We start from the raw sequence: 17,848 nt of genomic DNA, 5'->3' as shown, positions 1-17,848 counted from the left end.
CACAAAAATTTCGATATCTCCGTTAAAAATGGACGGATTTTAACAATCTATGGCTTGTAGGAGAGATACTACCGTTCGGAATTTAATTCTTAAAATATATTCTGTTTTCAAGGTCAATTGTGACAGATACCTTCAAAAAATTGAAAATTTTGACATAAAACTTCGTATAACTCAAAAAGTAAACTAGTTTGATCTAAATCGGTCCAGCCATCTCTGAGATCTCGACCTCTTAGTTGACAACACACATACAGACACACACACATACACACACATACACACACACACACGGACATTTGCTCAGTTCGTCGAGCTGAATCGATTGGTACATGACATTCGGCCCTCCGGGCCTCGGAAAATTTTTCTAGAGTTTGAGCGAATTCTATACCTATTTTATGTATATATATATATATATATATTTATATATATATATATATATATATATATATATATATATATATATATATATATATATATATATATATATATATATATATATATATATATATATATATATATATATATATATATATATATATATATATATATATATATATATATATATATATATATATATATATAAAGAAGGTAAAACTCAAAAACATTGCATAACTCTTGAACGCCTTAACGTATCAACATACTTCTTTTATCAAATTAGCCCTACAAGTGTTTCATGCATTGTCAATTCGAGAAATGTGACACACAAAAACTACAGCCGAAATTATATTTGCTGTACAAATTTATTACCAAAATAATTGATACTTCATTGTTAGTCCAACCACTCCGATTTTTATAATTGATTTGAGACGAGAAGTTGCTACTATTTAATTTTGTTTTAACGTATCAGGTGTACAACTTCCGGTATTTTCCAATAAGTGGCTGTACCGGCTGAGGCTGCTCAAAATACATAGAAGATAATGCCTTTAAAGTGAGTGTGTACAGTGCCTAACGAATTGTCATCGCCGTTTCAGTGACAGTTGTTCTTGTTTTCGTATTATTCACGCTCGAAAATGTCTGTTTATGTGCCCAATTCTCGCCATTTGCGGGAAGTTTTACTTTTCTGTTACAATTCGAAAAAAAAAATGCAGCTGAAGCGCATCGAATGCTCTCGGAAACATACGATGATGCTGCTCTGAGTAAAAAAACGTGTCGGCAGTGGTTTCAACGTTTTAAAAATGGTGATTTCGATGTCGAAGACAAACATGGTGGTGGAAGAGAAAAAACCTTCAAAGATGAACAACTAGAAGCTTTGCTTGATGAAGATTCGTGCCAAACCCAAGAAGAGCTTGCCGAATCGTTAGGAGTGAGCCATTTCAAAAGCCATTTCAAAACGTCTCAAGGCCCTGGACATGATTCAGAAAGAAGGAAACTGGGTGCCGTACGAGTTGAAACCGAGGGACATCGAGCGCCGTCTATTTGCATGTGAGCAACTGCTTCAAAGACAAAATCGTAAGGGGTTTTTTCATCGAATCGTAACCGGTGATGAAAAGTGGGTTCGATACGATAATCCTAAACGCAGAAAATCATGGGAAAGCCCGGGCATGCTTCTTCGTTGAAGGCAAAACCGAATATTCACGGCGCCAAGGTTATGATTTGTATTTGGTGGGATCAGCTTGATGTTATTAACTACTAGTTCTTAAAACCGGGTGAAAACATCACAGGAGATCGCTACCGAACGGAACTGATGCGCCTTAATCACGCGCTAAAGGAAAAGCGGCCACAGTATCAAGAGCGACATGACAAAGTCATCCTCCAACACGACAATGCTCGGCCTCACGTCGCAAAAGTGGTCAAAAAGTACCTGGAAACGCTGAAATGGGAAGTCTTGCCCCACACGCCGTATTCCGCAGATGTCGCCCCTTCTGACTTCCACTTATTCCGTTCGATCGCACACGGCCTGGCAGATTAACATTTTGAATCCTTCGAAGAGTTGGAAAATGGATTCGGGATCCGAAAATTGCCGGAAAGATGGGCGAAAGTTGTCACTAGTCACGGGCAATACTTTGAATAATACATCTGTAAGCACTTTTTCGCAATAAAGCTTTAAATTTTGGAAAAAAAACGACAAAAAAACACCTGATAATTGAAAAAAATGGTTGATCCCGATCATCATGATTTCGATCTTCAACTCTCGATGAATTTCCGCAGCTGACTACTAAATCAAAACAACACCTGAGTTATCCAAACGAGTAGTACAAGTCTTGATTTGAGCAAGTTTAAGCCTGTTATGACTTTTGTATTTTGAAATAGAAGAAAACGACTCTTACTTTCCGAACTCCGAACGAAGCAGTCGTGGTCCGTAATGAATTCTGAGAAGTTCATTGTTTGCAAAACCATTTCTACCGTTCCCCGAGAAAAATCTTCTGTTATTTCAAATTCGATCCGAACATTCGCTGAAGTACCTGACTTCACATTGCATCACGAAGTCATTAAAGTACAAATAACGTACACTGTTATGACAGTGAATCAACATTAAAAGTTGATTGCCTTATATTCACCTGAAACGACGTCTTGACTGGCTTAAATAAACAATAAGCATTGAACGGAGAAAAGCTATAAGAAAGACAGTGAGGAAGCAAGCAAGAAAAAAAACAAATAATTACTCATAACATCAGCAACCGACACCTACGGTTCCGTTGCAGGTTGACATAGAAGCCAAGAAACTGACAAGGGTTAGTGCTTTTGTTCTTCAGCACCGGAAGCAATTCGCGATGCCAGGGGATAAGTGCTCTAGAGCGAACAACAACTTTGTCGAAACAATTCCGTCACATCATATTGCCAGTCTTAGCTCGCTCGCTCGCTCGCTCGGTGTACATTTTGTCTTCAATTTGTGAGGAAAGTACTTTCACACCGTACGGAACACATTCACATACAACACAGACAACCCCCACCCACCGGTGTCTCGAATGGTTGGGCAAACATGGGACACTGCCTGCCGTTTCGACCGACCTGTGACAAAAAAATAAAAGAAAAAAAAATAAACACGTGTGATATTATCAAGATAGATTGTGCGAACTGGGAACAAAGTCACATTCATCTTCCCCGAGACCCGAACGGCATCATTTGTACACCGTGCCGACACACACACAACAAGGCACCACGGGCGATCCATACACAAACCCTGAGCGGAGGATGTGGAGGGCGGAGAGAAAATATCCTTAAGAAAAATGGAAAGCGACAAAAACAGGTACATATATACAACGATGCGAGGGAAGCTTACTTTGCGCCGAAGACGCGCAGAGGACCCTTCAAGCATTGCCAGCTTAGAGTTCTTGCACTTGTTTACGTGAAAACGGATACGACAATGTTTTTCTTTCTGGTGAGAGTCTGGAAATGAAACAATACGAACAAATACACCCGTCCAGCCCAGCATGGGCCAGCAAGAGCCTTGCTTGGCTGCATTTGAAGCGGCATTCATGTATGCTTGCACTTCGGAATCGACTTGATACTTTGGAATGTAAATACATGCACATGAATAAGCTGCAGATTTTGTGTTCTTTACCCGCTTGAGCGGACATTTCAGGCGGCTTTGGTATTGCGTTCGGCTCAAGGCGATTTGCAGTGCCCTGACTAAATAATGTGGGGATCACCAGTGCCTTTGCCTTTGATTGATCTCATGTTGGTCCTGTGCTTTTCAATATTCTTCTGAGAACGCAAAACAAAAAAATCTCCCGCACTGATCTGTAATTCAATTGGTCGAGATCTAAAACACCGCCAACGGACACGAACATAACCACATGAACAAGGCACTGTTCGTCTGCTGCACAGTTTGCACAATAAATCTTCCCCTCCCGAGGTTGTACATAAACAGCAACAACATCAGGTGAGTTCATAAGGCATAAGTCATGCAAGATAATTTAAATAATGGCACCAAACTTTCGATTCCAAACAAACTGCATTCAATATGGTGAGTAGAGTAAAGTAGAGAAAACTTGTTCCCGGCAGTTCCTCGAAGCACAAAATAATGCTATATTGCGATTTATGTTTGACCAAACAATTGGCGTGATGAAAGTTGGAAGGGAATCGTATTTTGCTGCTTGCAAATGCGTGGTACTGTTTTGGGTTCTTCATTTATACAAGAAAACAAGAGAAAGGAACAAGAGCTCAGACAACTTTGATGGAACTTATTTGCGTTGACGGAAGGAGATTTTTTTTCTGTGACGAATTAAGCCGCGTCATTCGGTAGAAAATTATCGTACTTGCCGGTTTGTTAGAATTGGAAAACAATTGAAAAACGAAGATGAAATATACATTTGAAAACTATTGTTGGTAAGTTTAATGAATAGATCATTTTTGCCAACTGTTGATCTCCGAGTTGATTTCCAGTCACTACAGAAATAGGTCAAGATTATTTCTCCGAAAGTCACTCAGCCAAAAACCGGGCCTAACACATAGATGGCGCTAATTTTATAGCAGTCACCTTGTTTCAGTTAAAACTAAGCTTTCAAAGACAGCTGTTGAAATGTTATGATATTCTATTCATTAGTTTGTGAGTTATTGTGCTAAGAGTGACTCTACTTTTGTTATTTTCAGAACAATGGATCAAAAACAAGTTCTTGTTTTAATTTTACACTGCTTCTTGATGGAAAAAACCTGTTTTAATCCACCTAGTGGTGTAATGATGCCTCTCTCATATTACTCATAACATCATAAATATTACTGACGAATTCGCAAAAACAATAACTCATTGAATAGAAATAGGAAAGTTTGTTCGGACTTAATCTAACAAACTTTACAAATCCTGTTCACCCTGTAGTTCTGGAACCGGAAGTAGTTTCCACAACAAATTTAAGAATTCGGTAGGAAACTGTAAGACTGTTTCTTTGAACCTATAAGTTTGTGAAAATCGATCTAGAAGGAGAGTGAGTGAGATTATTATTGCAGTTTTTAATCACCATTTCCAATTCTTCCGAGACCGGATCCGGATGACCGGAACAGCCAAAGTTGGTTCGTTTGTCAGCAACAAATATGACCTCCAAATTGGAACAGTTTTGAACCTATACTTACTACATCATGCTCTATTTCGATGAAACCAATTAAACAAAATTTAACAAACATTTAACTGTAAAAATTTCATATTTTTTAAAATAAACTTCAATTCTTCGTCATTCTTTTAATTTTTTTCTATCATTTATTTTACCCCAGCTTTACTTTCTTTTATTCTATTGGTTGCACAGGTAAAATTGTTATCAACCGCAGAACCGTCTTTTACCAATATCACACACTAGTAGCAGACATCCGTGACCGTTTTGTTTTCTTTATAGCGTGTACGAAATAGAACAAAGCACGTTCGTCTGTTTCGTTTTGTGTTTTCCTCTTCCATCGCACAGTGGGGAAAAATGGAGTAAGATACAGCTGACCACAAAGCACTTTTTCGATTCCATGTATTTAGAAGGACCGCACGAAACGCTATCATGTTCATTTTACCCCAAGTTCCCTTTTTATACTGCATTGTATTCAAGTATAACTATATAACACTAGCTGACCCGTCGAACTTCGTCTCGATTAAAGATTATTTGTTCGAATTTATGTTTATTGTCAAACGACTAAGTGGTTAACATTTTTCTCCATTATTTTTTTGACTACTTAATCCACAATTAACGGAATTTGACACACATTCGTTGTAGCCCAATTAGAAATATCATCACAAATTATTGTGATGATGTGAAATACTTCTGTTAAGCAGTGAACAAAGATCCCTCTCTAATGGCTTTGACATAATAGACGTTTTCTTTTCCAGGTGTGATTCTTGCTTCCGGTAATCAATAAAATACCTCTCTAAAAGAGATTTGTAATGATTAATTTAACAATATGTTGAAGAATTTCTTTTCTAGAGTTGTTCATTCGGTAAAGTAGAATATATTTACAATTTGTATTTATCCCAAGTAACCAAAATTTCTCAAAAAAATGTTTGGCTTAAGAAGCTGACCAGTCGAACTTCGTCTCGCCCGAAAATAATTTGTTCCCATTTATGTGTTCTGAGAGCAGAATTGTCAAACGACTAAGTGGTTAATTTAACCTAAAATCAACGGAATTCGACAGTCATTCGCTTTAGCCCAAAACAAAGAAACTTCACCCAAAATTAATGTAAACATGTGTACAGCTTTTAAGCATCGATAATGTTTCCTAAAAACTTGTTCTGAACGTTCAAGTTGCCAAAAAGTACCACAGGTACTTTAAAGCTCTAATAAAGTGGATATTTTTAGATACGAAGGAACTTCTGGTGCCTTGGAGAGACGACATTTCACATTTTAAGTTGATATTGAACTTACCAATTTGAACGAACGCTCGCTAGCAACTCTTCACACGATTCAATCAGTGCCATCAAAGAGAGACGAATATCATCACAGAATGGACACCGGTGCGAAAACGATTTTCTCTCGACGACCCGTCTGAGCATCACGGGTTAACACGTTGGGGTAGGGATTCGCTCTGAAGCAATTCTCGTTTTGCGATCCGATTCTATACGGGCAGTGGATAATTGTGATAGAATAATTTTACTATTGTCGCGTATTCTAACTATGTACATATTACTTCGGCATAAGTTGTGTCTATGAAAATATCTGTGAATGTTCAATATAAAGGTTTTGAAATATTGTAACCTAGTATGAGAATCATCAAGTTGATTCATCGGTTCGATTTCTGGGATAATTGTCAAATTGCGATTATCCCTTGGCAAATTCCACACAGCGCCGATTATTGCAAAACTGCATCTATTTTGGTACGGGCCGTGAAATACTCAAAGTATGAGATGGAGCGGATATATGTAGAAAAAATCTTTCACGGTTTATGCATTGAGAGGCATCGAGTTCTTGTAGCATCACCTACCAGATCGACGATGTTGTATACAATTTAGAGAAATAGTATCAATCTATCTTGAATATTGACTATCTAATTGCCACTTATTATGTGCGCTTCTTGTAATCTAAAATTCAATAATCATTCGAAGGCAAAATGCAAGGATAATCTCCTTGTTTGACTTTAGCGTTTCTAGAGCACAAACTTTTTGTTGATTCACAACGACCAATAGTATTCATCTGACTCCATTACACACATTCTGGAATTCCGCCAGTCATTTAGTAAGCGACAATGTTGATACCCAATTAGGCACGTGGCTCGGATTGACGAACCACATGACTCAAGTATGCACTTCACACAAATCAACTTGTTGCGCGCCGAAAGATTCTTTTAACGATCTAGTATTCCGTTCTTCGACGGCCAAACACTCATATAGTTTTATTGACAGCAGAAAACTCGCTGCACCGTTTTACCCCATTTCTTTTCTAGTTATAATATTCAGTTGAAATATGATCTACAATCCAAAAGCAGATCCAATACGATCTATCAATATTGGTTCATAATACGTACACAACATCTGTGATCCAATTAAACACAATAGGAATGACAGTACTAGCCTGTTTAACCCGTTTTACCTCAATTTATATCAAAAGTCGTATTTCTGGTTAAACTTTCTTTCGCATACCGAAAGCAGGCTGATTACGGTTGATAAAAATCGATTGATATTACAAAGAAAGATCTGAAAATAGGATTACAAATGAATTCCTATTTTCAGGTCTTTCTTCGTAATATCAATCGATTTTTATCAACCGTAATCAGCCTGCTTTCGGTATGTGAAAGAAAGTTTAACCAGAAATACGACTTATGAATTAAATTGGGTTAAACTAGTTAAACAGACTAGTACTGTCATTCCCATTGTGTTTAATTGGAACACAGATGTTTTGCACGTAATATGAACCAATATTGGGAGGTCATATTGGATCTGCTTCGGGATTGTAAATCTGAATTCAACATATAATTATATTTGTGTGAAAATTGGGGTAAAACGATGTAGCAAGAAGTATGCGATCATGAACATTATCTCTAAATCATTATTTGATGTTATATGCAAAACATAGAACTGTTTTGTTTAACCAAAATTGGTCCAAACACCGATCAATAGAACTTTTTTTCTGTAAATTCATGGAAGAAGATGACTGGGGGTAAAACAGAATACAGTTGTTTGCGGTCAATCTTATTAAAAATAATACACGGAACGACCGAAATGAGCTCTGCGCCTAATTCGTATTACTGTTTTTGAATTAGTTGATTTTAACAACAAAATTTCCAAAATAACTATAAAATTAGTTGAAATTTAGAATTTACTGTGCTGAAAAAAACTCTTATTTTTAGAGAAAGTGTTTAGTTGGCGAATATTCTGGACACAAACCAGCAATATTTCAATCCAACACGAAATTCTCATTGACAACTAATTTCGATATCAAAATCAGAAACTTTGATTCTATTTATCTATCACCGTCATTACTGAAGGACAGCAGTGTCAAAGCAAAACAATCCATTAAAAAGCTAAAAAGGACAGTCTTATTGAAACTGCTTGAAAATTGTTTTGATGTTTTTCGCATGTGTTCGATATATCTTTATTTAAATTTCTAAACCGATATGTAAAAATGTCGTAAACTGTTAGTGGAAATCGTATTTATTCAGAATTTGTGCGCACTTGAAGCGATTGTGCGTAATAATGTTTTTACGCGGAACAGTGAAGTGAATTTCGAATGTTTCACTCTAATTGTGATGAAGTTTTTTTGTATCTTCAAACCTTCCGAGCTGCGCCGTCCGGTGTACTACTTATATTCGGTTTTTGTTTTCCGAGTGCTCAAAGTTTTCAGTGAGAATGAAAAAAAAAACAGTGATTCAGAAGAAAAAAAATTCAAAAAGATGATTATGTTTCGTTTATGTCTTTTTCTCCAATACAACATCGTATTTATACCTGCCAATATAGAAAAGACAACCGCGTCTGAAATTTTGTCGGCAGTAGTGTGCCATCTAGTGGCTAGTAGTCATTACGGTGTTACCGTTTCGGTGACAGGGCGCCATATAGCTGCAGATTGCAGAAGCCAATTCAACCATTCATATTGGTTGAAAATAACATTTTATTTCTTTAATTCAACTAAAAAATTAGTTGAATGGAAATAAAATGTGCCTTAGCTAAGAAATTACAGCACGTTTATTTTGTGAATTCAACTAAAAAAAATAGTCATTTCAACAAATATTTTATTATTATTAAGGGAATGAGAATAAAAAATCTAAATTAGCAAAAGTAAGATTTTTTTAGTTGTCTCAAAAAATAACTAACTAAAATCAGCAAATCAACTAAATTTTTCGCGAAAATGCTGATTTCGGTCGTTCCGTGTACATTTATCTAACTTATGAGCATGTCAGGAATATCATCCGATTGATTGAGTTGAATTTTGTTCTTAGTTTCGCAGTTAGTTTTCAAAGTAAAATCTGAAAAAAGAGGAATTGGAACAAAACGGGCATGATAGTGAATTTTGCGGATCTTTTAACTATCATAAATCGATTCTATAGAAAAATTTGCATAAGAAATAGTAACTTTGAAAATATTTGCCAATTTTTACCTTTTTTTATATATATAAAAAATAGGTATAGAATTCGCTCAAACTTTCGAAAAATTTTCCGAGGCCCGGAGGGCCGAATGTCATATACCAATCGATTCAGCTCGACGAACTGAGCAAATGTCCATGTGTGTGTGTGTATGTGTGTGTCTGTATGTGTGTTGTCAACTAAGAGGTCGAGATCTCAGAGATGGCTGAACCGAATTTGATCAAACTAGTCGCAAATGGAAGGTCTCCCCGTCACCCAGAACGCTATTAAATGGTTTTGGGATCGGATGTTTACTTTTTGAGTTATACGAAGTTTTATGTCAAAATTTTCAGTTTTTTGACAGTAAACTGTTTTGACCTTGAAAACAGAATATGTTTCCAGACTTAGATTCCGCACGCTAATACCTATCAAACAAGCTATAGATTGTTTAAATCCGTTCATTTTTAACGGAGATATCGAAATTTTTGTGCAAGCGACTTTTTTCCCTATTCCAGCAGTAGAAGTTTTGAGCGCGGTATGGCAAAAAAAATGCTTGGAAGCAACGTAAAACATTTATTTTTTATACTGTTACATACAATTGTTTCTAAGTACCAAAAAAAACTGTGTGCAGCATCCTTTTTCATGACATTTTGTCTCGGACCGATTTTAGCACGGTTCGTTTTTGGCAACATAATCGTTCGAATATGACATATTGGAAAGATGGCAGTACTTCCGAATTCAGAACAATTTTATAATTATATTGATTTAAACTGCTTACAGCAATAAATGCTGGAAGAACATAACTCCCATATACCATTCGAATCAGTTCGTCGAGATAATTGACGAAATTGACAAATAATTTCACTCATCTTTTTAATTTTTTTTGGAAATGACGAAACCGTTTTCTACAACCTCTGATTCATATGAAAAGTCGTATGTTCCCAAACAAGATTCAAATCAAGATTTGTGGAGATCAGTTCAAGCATCGCAGAGAAATCGAAGAAAATTCTATTTTTGTCGTTTTACTTCACCACTTTCCGTGCTTCCGGAACAGGAAAAGGGACGACCAGTAGTGCCGAATTAAGTTTTTATACCCACAAACTAAAACGCTCTGCAAACTAGAAGAATTTATCAGACAGTTTTATGGGATTTTTACCTGTTTTTGACCATTATTCGTGAAAAAATACTAATGAAATCGGCAGTTTTCCACTTATAACGTTTTTGTTCCTGAACCGAAAGTTCGATACGGATGAAGTGTTCTAGAAATTTTTGGGAAACTATAAGACCTTTCATTTGAATCCTAGTTTGTGAAAATCGGTTGATCAGAGAAAAATGAGTGCGCACTTTTTCTCTAATTTCCACATATTACCATGTAACTCCGGAACCGGAAATCGGATCGGGATGAAATTTAATAGCAGGCTATGGGACTATAAGACCTTTTGTTTGAATCTTAGTTTGTGAGATCGGCTCAGTCATCTTTGAAAAAAGTGAGTGTATATATTTTTTTTGGTGCATATTGTCCTATACCTCCGAAACGAATGAAGAGTTTATCGCTAAAACTGAGGCCTATTTTGAGACAAAAGATAAATCGTTCTACAAAAGTAATATTAAAATGATAGAGAGGATACGAAATCAGAATATTTCTTCCTATTTGCGAATTTTCTCCAGAATTATCGTTCAACAAAACAAATTCAAATGTTTTGTATGATAAAAAACATCATTCGAACAACATTTTGTAATTAAGTCGGTGAAGAGGTATTTTTGAAGACGCTTCTTAAAAATCATGATTTGCGATGTCCGCTGTATCTTAGCGCAGACTAATCAGAAGTTAACAAACGAACGCAGCATAGTTAGAGTAGAAGTTTTTCTAGACCCCAACGTTTCTGTTTGAGTTTTTTTTTTAATTTTTTAAATTTTTGGTGGTTGTTCAAAGTGAAAACTTCAATTTTTCACGAAAAAATCCGCCATTTTGTAGCTGTTAAACCTCCCCAAAGAAACAAACAACGAAAAGGAAAACGTTGGAGTCTGGTTTTTTATATATAGAATGTGTGTGCAAAATTTGAAAATAATTAATTACTCCAGGGAGCCCGTAGGGTCTAACATTTTCGAAAAATCATATTTTTTCTTTTATAATTTATTATAACGAAACATTTCAAGAATGCCTTGTCAAGTTTTGAAGTCAATCGAAGTAGAAATCTTGGGCCTGTGCGCCGAGCTATTGCTTCTTCGTAGAATGAGATAGCCATAGATAAAGGTCCATAACTTCCAGAGTTTAGTTCCAATAGGCTTGAAAATTTCACAGAAAATTCTTCAAATGTTTTATTATAAGAAAATAATAAATGATTTTTCAAAAGTGTTAGACCCTACCCCCTGTTAAGCTCTAAGATGCCAACGGTAATCTTTAATCTTAACTATCGTCTAACTTAAAACTAGAATAGTACCATTATGTAATGTAGTATCGGGGTCGCGGATTAGCGAGAATCCAGTTTTCAGCTGGCGATCGGTGGTGGCCGGTGAATTGAATATGCCATGAGAGCCTTCCAGATGGCGTTGGTAAATATCTATGTTGACCGCATCCTTCGTTCCGTGTGGGTCCACGGGAAACACCCCCAGGGTACGAAGGCCTGGCGGATGGCCCGCATGCTGGTCATCGACTGGAGCGGTCTTCCGTGGGTGGTGATGGTGATGTTACGAAAGAGAATGAAAGAGAAATAAATATTGTGGAAAACCTGGTAAAAAAGAGGTTGTGGGAACAAAATGTATAAAAACGGCAGAAATCTAATTAGTTGCATCGAGATGGTGAAGAGACGGAGGAAGGGGAAACTAGAAAGTTAGTGACATAAAAAGATCTTGTTGAAAGTGCTAATGAAGATGGTGGACAGGGACGGGGATCGAGAGAATCGGGCGGATGTTAGTGTCGAACCTGTAGGTGGATATTATATTTTTTGAGCGAGGATGTATTTATATTGTATTTGAGGTACTGGTATATGAGTATCAATGTATTTGAGGTACTGGTATATGAGAAGCATATATAAACTATCCCGACTTTCCAAGTCGTAACTTCGAAATTGTCGAATATTATGCGATTCGTTTAAATTTCGAGCAATTTGGAAAACTTGGTAGCTTGGAGAAGAACTCAATTTTGACATTCAAACCAAACCTTTAAGTAGTGGCAGCTGGCCAAATCAAGCCAAAATAAGACTTTGCTTGTACGCTTTCGGATGAACGGCAATACTCGCCTTTTTTAGATAGTGAACTTGGAACGTCATCAAGAATGTGACGAATTGTTCCGCTTTCGGGCTAAACCTGCAAATCGCTTGTCAAATCCTGGCCTTCTTCGTGAACTTACCGCCAAACACGAACTTGAATCGCGACGTAATTCTTTTGACCGGGTAGCTGCCTAAAATCGAGGAAAAATATGTTTCGTTGTCGACCAAAGTGCAGTCATTGTGCACGGATACAAATCCATTGCCGGTACCATGATTAAGAAATCATGAAAATCATGAAACATTACTTCTCGTGAGATCATGCCTATTACTAGTTAGTTAGTTTTCTTTATTAAAGAGACTTTCAGCCGGTGGCTGGTTCGTCTCTCCTATTACTAATGATTTTGTGAGAAAAACCCATGAACATTTGCATGATTTAGATCGTTTTGCTCATATTATCATTAATAGGTATGATGTGATGAAAAGACACGTTTCATGATTTTTATAATTTCTGAATAATGGTACCGGCAATAGATTGGTATACGTTTTATTTTTTTTTGTTTTGCTCTAACGATTGTGTAGTTGATCGTTGTCTTAACCCGTTGCTTCCCGTGGACAATCATCATCCGCCGCTAACCATTCAACTGTTTACGATTGCGGATAGTACCCAATTGCCGACGATTAGCGATAGCAGTGCCTCCCGTCCATTGAATTATCGGTTGGTGGACTTCTTTGCTTTGTCCGATCATCTTAACAATGTCGATTGGGACTTATTGTTTGGTACCGGTGATGTCGATGATATGGCAGAGATCTTCTGCGACGAAATCAATCGTTGGCTTGAGTCAAATGTACCTCGTGTTAGGCAACCCGTTTCTCCTGCTTGGAGCACATTAGAATTACGCAAATTAAAACGAGAGCGTAATGCCAAACAGCGCAAATTGCTTCGACGACGTAATGCTTCCAACGTTGCTAACTTTCATCGATCTGCCAATGCTTATCGTGCTCTTAATGCTAGTTTATACAAAGCATATGTACTTCGCATGCAGACTAGTCTAAGACGTAACCCTCGTAGTTTTTGGCGATTCGTTAATTCGAAAAGAAAAAACTCATCTGTACCTACAAATGTTTTCCTCGAGGATGAGGCTGCCCAATCAGTTTCTGAATCTTGTGAATTGTTTGCCAGGCATTTCGCTGGTGTGTTTCATAGTAATCTGACTTCAAATGAAGAGACGGAAATTGCTGTTACTGATGTTCCTGCTGACCTAATTAGTTTGAATACTTTCATCGTTACCTCTGAGATGGTTTCACGCGCTGCAAAAAAGTTGAAATGTTCATATTCTCCCGGGCCAGACGGTTTACCCGCTGTTGTTTTAAATCGATGTATTGGTGCATTGGCTGAACCATTGAGTACAATTTTTAGTCGATCTTTTGAGCAGGCAAAATTCCCATGCATATGGAAGCAATCGTACATTTGTCCCATATTTAAAGACGGCGATCGGCGAAATGTTGCTAATTATCGTGGGATTACCAGTCTCTCTGCCTCATCTAAACTTTTTGAAATGATTGTAAGCGATGCCATATTAGATCGAGTGAGGAATTACGTTTCATTTGATCAGCATGGATTCATACCAGGAAGATCAGTTTCGACGAATCTGTTAACATTCACGTCTAAGTGTATCGCTAGCATGGAGGAAAAAACTCAAATGGATGTTGTCTACACTGATCTAAAAGCAGCATTTGACAAAATCGACCACGAAATACTTCTTTGTAAATTATATCGTCTCGGATTCTCTGCGCAGCTCGTGTCCTGGTTAAGATCATATCTGACTGGTAGAGTATTACGAGTGAAATTGGATAACTGCACATCATCTCAATTTACGAACAATTCAGGAGTTCCTCAAGGTAGTAATTTGGGACCATTACTTTTCGTACTGTTTTTCAACGATGTCTCATTTGCTTTGCCAAATGGCTGCAAATTGATCTATGCAGACGATTTAAAATTGTACCTCGTAGTTCGTACCGTAGAGGATTGCCAGCGGTTACAATATTTACTAGAATTGTTCGTAGATTGGTGTCACAGAAACAAGCTAATTATTAACGTGGCAAAATGTCAGGTGATTACGTTCCACCGTACTTTGAATCCTGTGAAATTTAATTACAGTATTGGTGGCTCTGTTCTGACTAGAGTTAACCAGGTGAGCGATTTAGGAGTATTGTTGGATGAAAAACTGACCTTTGATTCACATCGATCACTGATCATTTCAAAAGCTTCACGTCAATTGGGATTTATTTCAAAAATCGCTAAGGACTTTAAAGATCCTCATTGCTTGAAGGCATTATATTGCTCACTCGTTAGACCTATTCTTGAGAACGCTTCATCAGTTTGGTTACCGTATCAGCTCTCGTGGTGCATGCGAATTGAACGAGTTCAAAAGCGGTTTGTTCGTTTAGCATTACGGAATTTACCGTGGAGAGATCCCTCGAATCTCCCACCATATCCGGATAGATGTCGACTAATCGGAATCGAATCGCTGTTACGTCGCCGTAAAATACAACAGGCAGTAGTTATTGCAAAACTGATCAACGGAGAAATCGATGCACCGGAATTGCGATCCGAAATTAATTTTCGAGCACCGAACAGAACCCTGCGGAATGGCACTCTACTTCAGCAAAGATTTCATAGAACTAGTTTTGGATGTAATGAACCGATAACCGCTGCCATTCGATCATTCACTGCTGTAGAAGATCTTTTTGAGTTTGGCGAATCATCCAGCCGCTTCGCTAGTAAAGTCAAACGATCTTCTGTGTTTTGATATTTTTTCTAGTCTTTAATTTTTGTTTTTAATTAAATTATGTGTATTTTGTTTTTAATAATGTTATGTGACTATTAGTTTTAGATGTATTGTGATAATTATTATATGTTGTTTTTTTAAAAAGATGGTGGTTTTTGCGCCCGTTTGAGAATGACATATTTTATGTTCAACTCAAATGGGTTTTTCTCCACCCATATCCATGTAGATTTCGTATCCGATGGATATTACAATAATAAATAAATAAATAAATAATAAATCAAAACACGATCGTACAAGAGCTTTTAGCGCTTTTTGGCCACGGAACTTTGCTTCACTAGACCAGACGGATGATTACTGGCTTTGAACGATCTGTATCCTTACCGAGTAAGGATGTTCCGCATCGTTCTTTTTCACCCTCAGGGCTTTCCTGTAGGGTTTTAGCACTCGACAAACTGTTTTTACGGCATCTTGAGCACTTTAACCAGCTTGGAACTGGACCTTTCTAGGTTATTTTTTGTCGTTTTCATCAAATTGTTATTCGGGATGAAAAACTAATATTCTATGATAACCGCAAGAAGAAAAATTACCACGCTATGACCGGTCAATTGTTGGCATCGATGTTGTGTTGGTCATGTTGTGTATCTGGTGGGACCAAAAAGGTGTTGTGTACTACTGCGCTGCTACAATCAAGCAATACTTTAATGGGCGATCAGTATAGGCCGTAATTGATGCGTTTAAGTCGTGCATTTCGAGAAAGACGACCGGAATACCATGATAAAGTTATTTTCCTGCATGACAACGCTCGGCCACATATCGCAAAAGTCATGCAGACTCATAAGGAACCGCTCAAGTTGGACATTTTTCCGAACCCGCCGTATTCTCCTGACATTGCTTCTTCTGATTACTGGTTGCTCCATCGGATACAGCACGATCTCTCAGGTCATCGGTTTACTTCTTTGGCAGAAATCGAAAATTACCTTCCAACTTGAATCACTTCAAAAGATGAGACATTTTTTCGAGATGGATTTTGAAAATTGCCTGAGAGGTGGGAAAAAAACGAACCGAATTAATTTGTACTCCCAATATGATGACAGAAATTGCGTTAATGAGAAATAATTCCAACAGTTTGGTTATGTAGTCAACATTTAAAACCTACCCACAGCAATCAATATTCGAAATTAAGTAGTATTTCTCGATGTAATGCTTTTGAAATCTGCGATTCGCTTTGTATAGGCGCATATCTATCGGAGCACAAGTTTAATGCTATTAACAATATGACTATAGCTCATTTTTTGCGTATTTTATTGAGTGTTCTGTATGTCACTTCTGTATGTGATGTCAAACCAAAAGGCTTAATATCTCATCAATGCTTTTAATCCGGGATGAGCGCACCGTCTCGCACCCTCCCTCCCCCGATTGAGCACCCAAATGTAAAATAATTGAACCGAATTGATTAATTTTGCTGAACCGAAATCATTCCCAAACTCAACCAAACTCACTGCAGCCAGTCATCCGGTGCCGCGTTTTCATCGGCAATCAACAATTCCCATATGGTAAAGCAACCGCTGTGACTGATAGCTGCCGCAATTAATTCTGAATAACTCTGCTTTTTTGTCAACAGGCAACCATTTCCGCTTAATTCGGTTTATCCCAGCACGGCTGAGGAGACGGAGACGGCTTTATTGACACCAACACAGAAGCGACGCACAGCACGTGCGGCCACTCAATCTTCCACCTCTCCCAAAATTTAGTGTCAATTTATACATCCCGGACCAAGGTGTGTAAAACGCATCTTTTCGCTACCGTCAGGACAATAAGACAGTTTCCACCTACTGTTCGGAATAATGGCCACAGCCACATTTACGACTAAAGTTATGCAAAATGGTACAATGTTAGTATTTTCCGTACAACACCATTCAACCGGACTACTTTCATTCATTGATTGCGATGGCAACCCATCAATGTAGCAATATGCAATAGCTATAAATTTACAATAACGAAAAAAAAGCATGCCATGATGCTACTATATTGCATTTCTCATAGTGTAGTTGCCAGTCGATGATGAAAAGTTGTTCTGCGAGTTGATGGATCCGGGCGGAACGGATGAGGATGCCCGAGGAAGCTGCCGGACACTCAAAATAGACTGTTTCGTTTTGGATGTTGCGTGAATTTAATTGACAATTGCCACATTCATTTTATTACATGATATTGTTTGTAGCTTGACCGTTCAGTTGAGCAGTTCTATTGCAACAATGCCCCTTTATAAACTGCAATGTTTTTTTTACAATTTTTTTATCAAATAGCTCGAATGTCGAAAAATGACAAATAGGTTAACGGTTCCCTATTTCATCTCAGTTGCAAGCACGCTACCTCAAAAACCTGATTTAAACTATTTCATGTTTTTGCTTAATTCGACTTGCTCTACATTGAGAACTGATTCACAATATTTGGATT

Source organism: Malaya genurostris, chromosome 2 (genome assembly GCF_030247185.1).
Source record: "Malaya genurostris strain Urasoe2022 chromosome 2, Malgen_1.1, whole genome shotgun sequence".
Classification (NCBI taxonomy): domain Eukaryota; kingdom Metazoa; phylum Arthropoda; class Insecta; order Diptera; family Culicidae; genus Malaya; species Malaya genurostris.
Note: the sequence above shows the minus strand (reverse complement) of the source record.